The 8701-nt window shown below is 40.7% G+C and overlaps 1 non-coding gene across 1 annotated transcript; it reads right to left on the bottom strand.

Annotated features, from left to right (window-relative positions):
* Positions 1-8333: 8333 nt before the first annotated feature.
* Positions 8334-8440, bottom strand: LOC141654395 (small nucleolar RNA R71). The gene has a single exon (XR_012547956.1). It is a non-coding gene; the product is annotated as a small nucleolar RNA R71 (small nucleolar RNA).
* Between the last annotated feature and the right edge of the window lie 261 nt (positions 8441-8701).

Raw genomic sequence — 8701 nt, 5'->3', positions numbered from 1 at the left:
AACTAATCACTTGAGTTATCATCTTCTAGTTTAATGAGCCAAATAGAGCGCATTTGAAGTCAAAACCTGTGCTACAAGAAAAGTTCGCTAAAACAGACGCCCGCTTCTAAGTCATTCTCCCGAAGACGAAGCAAGCACGCTTCAATTTTGCAAGGTTTGTCAAATTATTTAGATATCATCTGGAATCAGTCTTTTTTTATTATTAAAACTAGAATTGCATCTAATTCTATTAACTTTCGACAGCCATGGCAGTTAAGCATACTAAAGAACAACACGGAAGCAAGAGCTACCTTTGACAAATTAGTGGAAGTGGCGATACAAAAGCGCCAGAGAGCTCAACTTCTGATGGAAAATGCTGACCTGGAAACTTCTGATGCATTTGAGAAGGTTTCCTACTGTAGTAGAGGATGTTAATGACGAAAAGATGGCTGTTAGCCATTGTGTAGGTCTTGCTAGTTCTGAAATTGCATTGTCAGTCTATAGATATTGGACCCAAAAGCGGAAGCAGAGAGGTGTGCCCTTACTACTGCTACATATTCAGTACTACCTTAACCCGTCAAATAAAGTATGGAAAGAAATAAAATCTAGCTACAAAGCATAAATGCCACATATTCAGTACTACTACTGCTATCGCAGCAAATAATTTATGTTTGCTTTTGGATTTTTGGCTTCCAACCATTTTTTAAGCTGCAATTTCTTTTACTGAGTTTTGGCTTCAAATGTGCAGCTAATATGTGGTCAGATACATTCCATTTACATGGCCCACATGCAAGCCCACTTCGATCTGTGGACATACATCGGTCTCTTTTTGAAAGCCACGCTCGGCAGCGTAAAAATGCTTTCGACCGGATCGTTTAGATCGGTCGGTTTCATCTTGGTAAGGGTCTCGAAACGATTAGAGATGTTCGGAGTCTCCACCAAGCATTTATGGGATGCCTGGAACCCATTCGAATTCCACTTTATACCTCGGTCAAATCGAAGCACAAAGCAGCGTTTGACATAGGTACTAAAGATAAGGAAATCTTCCCTCTTTAGCATCCTATCTCTAGAATGACTCTCGTACGCCCTGGATAAGGTCGTCCACTATCCAAAGTTTCTGAGTAAGAGGTGAAGGTACGTATTGGGAAGCCCTTTAATCAGACACCCAATCCCGCCCGCGTTTAGCGGCCTCTACTGATCGATCTTGGTTGGTTGAATGGAAAAGTTGATAAAAAGGTTTAAATGCATGAATGCGCATCCAATGATTTAAATCTAACATGTGAGAGCTTTCTAAGTCGGTTGATTTAATCCAAGTATCAAGTATAAGATGTCGAGTTGGATTAAAGGTTGATTCGCATGCAAGACGGAAATTAAACATCCATTTACCGTATTAGGTTTAGGGTGCATAACATGATCCATTTGTCTTAGTAAGGCATTTTGCAAATATGGTTTGAACAGGCCCTGTACCAGACGGCTATATGAGGCACGAGCCAGCCGGCGGTGTAAGGGGCCTCCCTCTGGTTTTGAAAATGAGAAATGGAGAGCCTGTTTAGGCGCGGGTTAGCCCACGGTTTATGTACCGTGTTCTGACCTTTTAGAAAACGTTATAAAACGTGTTGAAAAATGGGTATTTGAACCCGGTTTGATTTGAAAGGGTCGTTTAGACCGCATTTGTTGATTTGAATAACTAGACTCGAATAATCATCATTATTTGATAATATTCGGTGTCGGGTTCGGTTTGACAAACTTGACATGAATAGTTTTGAAAATGATTATGGACTAATTGTTTTAAGTCCATTTGAATGTAATTAGTCGGTACTCATCATCGTACCCGGGTTAAAATCCGGCATGGTATGTAGAACCAAGGATGACTTTGTGTTGGTGACTAATATGTTTGTTTGAAAATGTAAAGAAATGAAATAAAAGGCTTTAAAATACCTTCTAAATGTCATTAACCAAATATTATCACCGAAACACGAATTTAACCGTCATGGTATGAAGAACCAAGGGTGAAAAATGCTTTATGGTTAAAACATGTGAAATAAAACAACAAGGGTTCGAAAATACTTGAAATGGTGAAAACCGATTACAAATATGAAAAATGGATTAAGGGAAATGACGAGAACAAACATGGTTGATTTCTGGTCTGAATAACCCATTTAGGCGCGAGCTAGTTGGCGACCTAAGGGGCTTCTGCCTCAGACTAAAAATCAGTTTTGGCTCGTTTATTCCATGTTTTGGTTCATGTTATGCATGTTTTAGCATGTTAGAGTCATGAAACAAATGAAGACATAAGAAAAGAGGATTTTTACACCCTCATACTTACATGTTTGGTTTTGGCGAGTGACCGACGTAAGTTTAACAACTCGTTTGATCGGAAAAAACTCGGTTAAAAACCGTTTTGGTAAGTAAAAGAGTGTTTTAAAAGTTTAGTGATGGTGTAGTGGTCGAAGTGGTCGATCAAGTGGTTTAATGCACGATGACGGTACCAAACAATATGTAAGGCTCGTGTTTACGATCGGTAGGTCATAAATACGCGTCGGATTGTGACTTTAGAAGTCGAGTCGAGAATTTGAAGGGAGAAAAGAGGGGGCGGACACTCGCGTAACTCTCAAATGTGTGGCATTTGAGGGGTATTTATAGGAGAATGAGTGGTTGTGTGAGTTTTGAGCGACGTGGCCACCTGGGCTGCTCAAAGAGGCGCGAGCCACGTCGCGGGTCTTCGAGCTGTGTTGTCACTTTCACAACAAACGCAATCATGATTTGTTCTATCCTAGATTTTGTAGTCACATGTTTGGTACTTGACCAACATGAATCCGGGAAAACTTAAGGTAGAAGGTTTGAAATGTTTAGTTTTTTGTGGTTGACTCGGTTTGACTCGTTGTTGGAGTCGGGATTTGAATTTTTGAGTCGGTTTTTGGTCCGGTGTCGGTTTTGACTCTAGTTAGTGTCATTGCGACCCCGTCGTCGTGCATTAAACACTCCAGGTATTTTTGAAATGTTTTGAGATGTTTTATTTTCGAAATCGTTTTAAGTTTTCCGACGTAAAGTTGTACACAAACTGTCGAGCAAACGCCACGATTCCAAAACATGTTGTAGTCCGATAATCATCGGGTGTTTGTTGGAGTCTCAGCAGATACTGGGTATCTACAGAGCCCCCACTTTGACTGAGGCTTGGACATGGCGAAAGTCAAAGTAGAGCCCCCAGGTCAATCGAATATTACAACCTGGAGACCCAAGCGACGTTGAGGCGGCTCGAAAGGATTCGGGCCAAGGACCTGCCGTCGGGAAGGGCGACGCCAAGGTGACTCGAGGGTACGAGTCAAGGACCTGTCGTCGGGAACAGTTTAGAGTCTGTCGACTATCCATGCGGGTCGTTTAAAGTCCGTTAGACTACGTACAAAGGCTCGCCAGCCATAAGAAGGAGTCATACCTGAGGCATCTTCGGATATGTCTTCGCATGTTTGCGGATAAAGGCTCGTAAGCTATTGGCAAGGAAATGTACCCGAGGCATCTTTGGGATGTGTCGTTGAAAGGTTGCGGACAAAGGCTCGCCAGCCGTGGTAAGGAAATGTACCCGAGGCATCTTCGAGATGTGTCCTTGAAAGGTTGCGGACAAAGGCTCGCCAGACATGGTAAGGAAATGTACCCGAGGCATCTTCGGGATGTGTCCTTTAAATGTTTGCAGACAAAGGCTCGCCAGCCATGGTAAGGAAATATACCCCAGGCATCTTCGGGATGTGTCCTTGAAAGGTTGCGGACAAAGGCTCGCCAGCCATGGTATGGTCGGTTAATGGACCATGGGAGTAGCCGCGTCGAATGGGCTCATTTTGAAAGTAGCAATACCAACCCATCATAAATCAATAACAAGTGAATGACGCCCATGAGAGGGCAAGGAAAGAAAGAGAAAGAAGAGAAAGATGAAGAGGAAACCGAGGGGCATATGAGCAAGGTGAAGGCTCGGGCCCCTCCCACAACAATTTTTGAAGAATTTGGCACTCCTCCACATTGAGGACAATGTGAGATTTAAGTGTGGGGGAGTGAGTGAGTGTAATATATGTAAATTGCTCTTTTTGTCAATGCAAGTTTTAATAAAAAAAACGAAAATCCCGGCTAGGTGAAAACCCACAAGGGTGGGCACCTAAGGCAAGATTGGGAAGGTGGCGGAGGACATAATGAAAACCCGAAAGGGCGTTCCGGGCAAAATGAAAAATTGAATTGCGAGCCACCATGAGCGGAAAGGAAAAGCTAAGGTGAAAACCCGAAAGGGCACCTTGGGCAAAATGAGGGATTTTCAACAAAAAAGTGAAAAAAATTGAAAAAGCAACACCAAAAATATGGAGGGACAAGAAGGGAGTGATAAGGAGGGTCTTGGAAGGAGGCTAGTTTTAGGACTTAATTTCTTGTTGTGTCACAAAAATTTGCTTAAAATTGGTGGTCTTTCCGATTGTCTAATTGAGTTGTTGATTCTTAAGGGTGTTTGGCCAACTTAGTAGAATGATCTTGCACTTACATGGAGTGATAAGGGGTGTTATAAGTAGTGATGAGTTGCGATTGATAGGAGGATGAGAGATCACTTTGCTATTGCCTTGGGATAAGGCAAGAGTGACCATTACTACCTTGGTGATATAAGAAGGGTGGAGTTGAGTGATGAGTTGGGTTGGTGGTGTGTCGTGTCCTGGTTTGAGGGAGATATAAGGCGGGGGAGCGAGTGAAGAGGTTGTATCAAAATTTGAGTCAAGTTCTTTTCTTCTTAATTGGTGGATTGTGTAAGAGGGAGACATAAGAAGGAAGAGGTAAGGGAAGAGTGATCATTCACTCCTACACTCTCTTGTAGACTATATATTGGCTTATTTCGGGTTTTGCTCGGGACTAGCAAAAGTCTAAGTGTGGGGGAGTTTGATAGCAGTGTTTTGTGTCGGTTTAAGAGGGTGATTTTATCACCCTCGTGTCTTTTAATATGGGTCTTTAAGTATGCTTTTCCTAGTATTTTATAATCGGTTATGATGTAGCAACTTGTCCATTTTACCTCGCTTTTACAATTGATTTTGATGCACGGAACCCGAGGATCAAGGAGAACCTTTCAACGGTCAAGCTAAGGCACAAGCGGCTCACACGTGGCCTAATATCCAGCTGGGAGAAGTGAGGAGTGAATATTAGAAGAAATGAGAACAATTGAAGATGTCTAGTTCTTGGAAATTAGAAGTCCAAAGTGCGAGCTCAAACACAGGCTGCGCAAACATGGTGCGCAGCTGCGCACGATTGCGCAGGCAAGAAAGTTTTTGCGCAGGCTGCGCAGCTCTGTTTTATGGGACCTTCTAATCTTCTTTTGGGCTTCTTAAGTGGAAATCTTTTTAGGTTTTCGTGCAGCCCTATATATACCCAAGAGTTTGAAGACCTGAGAACAACATACAACATCATATCATCTCATCTAATCTCATCATTTAGGGTTTTAAGCTTGTAATAATTTACAAGACTTTCTCATTCAAGTTGTAATCTTTCTTTACATTTTGGGTTTATGAAGACTATGGAAGGCTAAATCCTTCCTTGCTTGGTGTAATCTGTTTCAAGTCTTCGACTTTATCATTGTATTGATTCTCTACTCTCTAATCTTTCATTTATTTCAATCTCTAAGTTTTAATGCCATGATGAATGTTTTGCTGTGAGAAGTAATTACCCATGCCTCTTTAATGTTCATCTATTGCTTGTTTGTTGCAAAGTTCCTTGCTTTTGTGATAACTTGTTGACGCATCACATAATTATTGTTATCTTGGCTTTGAGTAGAAATTCTTTGTATCATTGGGTTTGTTGGCTTAGACATGCTCTTTTGATATCCCATTTACTTTCCTCTTGGCTGTGTTCTTGATGTGACCATTATTTGAGCACATTTAGTCCCCGAATTAGCTTCGTTCCTATGCTTTTTAGTGCATATTTGGGTCATTTAGTATCTTTAGTCCTTTGTTTTGCATATTCTTTGAGGTTTTGTTTTATTTGTAGGAGAGGAGTGCAAACCTTGCATTTTCATTGCAAAATAGAGCTAAATTGATCGAATCTAATGACCAAGCATCAAAGATAAGACAAGACTAGAAGGCCTTTGTACATATTATAGTATATGGGCAATGATGAAGAAATCCTTGCATCCCCGACTAAATCCCGGAGGATTATTGGAAGAAGAAAAGAAGAAAAGAAGGCTGGAACACAATCCGCCCGTCCAACCAAGAAGACGCCCGTCCAAGACTGAAGGAATCCGAGCGTCTTTGCCATCAAGACGCCCGTACAACCACTCCCCAATCCGCTCGTCCAACCTATCAATCCGCCCGTCCAGAGACACAGAAATCTGCCCGTCCCGACACCTTGGACGCTCGGATTCCCTTACAGGCCCACACGACCTTTTCTTACCTCCATGAAAGATGCGCATATTTATGAAAGACCGGCAAAAAGGAGAATCGCATCTTTTCTGAGAGGAGCGATTCCTCAAGGACTTAATCTTCATTTAAGCCCTTAGTAAACCCTAATTTGTGTAACTAATGCCCACTATAAATACCCCATTAGTCTAATTAGATGAATCATGTTCTTCTTATCAATCCTTAGTGTAGTTTATATCATTCTAATCTCTTCTTAATCTTGTAATCAACTTCTAATCAAGTCTTAATACAAATCTCATTTCCTTAATCTCTCTTTTGTTCATCTTTTATTTTGGGTAATTGAAGATTATATGGGTTATTATTGGGAGATTGACAACCTTCCGATCAATCATCAAGTACTTCTATTATTTTTTGCTTTATTTTGGAATCATTAGTAGGTATAATCCTCTTAATCCCTTTTTAATTATTGTTATTCATCTTCATTTATTCATCATGTTTTGCTTTGTTAATGTGATTTACAACCTTGTTAACATGTTAAGCTTGATAATGAGTGAGTAGTTTCCTTAACTAGGGTTAATGGGTAATTAGGGGAAACCAACATGGGGGATGATTCATGCTTAATTTAATATGTTTTCATAGTTTATTTGCTTGCTTGTTGTGATCTCAACTTATGCACATGTTATGTTTGATGAAATGCGAGCCTATGAATCCTTGCATGTTTTACCCATCACCTACCTTTTCAATGAGACTTGTAAGACATAAACCAACTCGAGTCTAATTAGACCATGCATATAGTTGAGTAGGGAGGATTAAGTCGACTTGTAGGTGTTGTACAATCTAATCAATTCGGCTCCGGGACCTAAACCTTCCAAGGATTGTAAGATACAAATCAACTCGATCCATCACAACAATAATTGCTTGCTTATAATTTGAGAATATGTTTGTATGATCCATTCCCATGAATCCCCTATGACCCCATGACACCCTTGTGCTTTTAATCAATTGTTTACATCTCTTTTTAATCATCTTGCTTGTTTACTTTTATTGCTATTTAGTTTAGTGATCTTCTCATCTCAACCCCAAATCGTGACACCCCTAGACACCGCTACTTGCAATCGAAAATCCTACATCAATACCCGTCCCTAGGGATCCGACCTTTACTTGCCTCTTTATTAATAGTAGAGTTGTTTGTGAAGTTATAAATATTGTTTTGGTCTAGGTGCTCCTAACGACAAGTAACCGAAAACTAAATATCCAAGTGAGTACGACCAAAAATGGCGCTGTTGCCGGGGACGGTGTTAACTTGATTTGATTTTCTTAGATTGTTATTAGTTGTGTCTTTCTTTGCCTTGGGGAAGTAAAACTCCTCAAGGTTTGTTCTAATTGTTTTTAAGTTGTTTGATATTTTGCATGTCTAGAAGATCACAAGGTAACTTGTTACCCATTGATCACGAAATTGAAAGGACTTTGACAAACAATAGAAGACTTGCTAGAGGTACTTTAAGAGGTATTGGTGAGGTTGTAGATATTCAACCAAACACTATTGAGTTCATCAACCCTTTTGCAAGAGAAGGTGAGGAGAACCGAACACAAAATCCAACACAAAATCAACCCATAATGCCTAAATTTTCATCACATTCCGTACCAACCGAGGAGAACCTACCCAATGGTACTCCCACACCACAACACTTAACCGGAAATTTCATTGCAAAATCCGCATTTATCCAATTAGTCGAAAGAAGCCAATTTGGGGGGATGCCTAGTGAAGACCCTCACTCTCACATGGAGACTTTTTGTCACTATTGTGATACGATTTCACAAACCGGTGTAACTCAAGACCAAATTCGATGGGTCTTATTTCCTTTTTCTCTAATCGGCACCGCAAAACAATGGTTGAAGAGCCTTGATAAGGCTACTCTCGGAATTGACTCTTGGAAGAAGTTGGCTCTAGCTTTCTACAAAACATTCTACCCTCCGGAAAAGACTAACATGCTAAGAGCTCAAATCACGGGTTTTAAGCAAAGGGATGAAGAATCTATGTATGAAGCTTGGGAGAAATTCAAAGGAATTTGTCGCTCATGTCCTCATCATGGACTTAGCGAGTGGTTCTGGGTACAACAATTTTGGAATGGTCTTTATGAAGACTCAAGAAACATTCTCAACTTGGGATCAAATGGTATGTTCACCGAAGTTGACGATAGTCAAACTTGGAACAAGATTGAGGAAATGGCAGTCCATAACTCACAATATAGTAGACCTCGCAAGGTTACTAGAGGAGGAAAGCATGAAGTGGACTCTATTACTCAATTTGGTGCTCAACTTAGTGCTCATATTGATACCATTAACTTGAAGTTTGA

This window comes from Silene latifolia, chromosome 4, assembly GCF_048544455.1.
Source record: "Silene latifolia isolate original U9 population chromosome 4, ASM4854445v1, whole genome shotgun sequence".
In the NCBI taxonomy this organism is placed as follows: domain Eukaryota; kingdom Viridiplantae; phylum Streptophyta; class Magnoliopsida; order Caryophyllales; family Caryophyllaceae; genus Silene; species Silene latifolia.
Note: the sequence above shows the minus strand (reverse complement) of the source record. Positions and strands in the feature narration are given on the sequence as shown.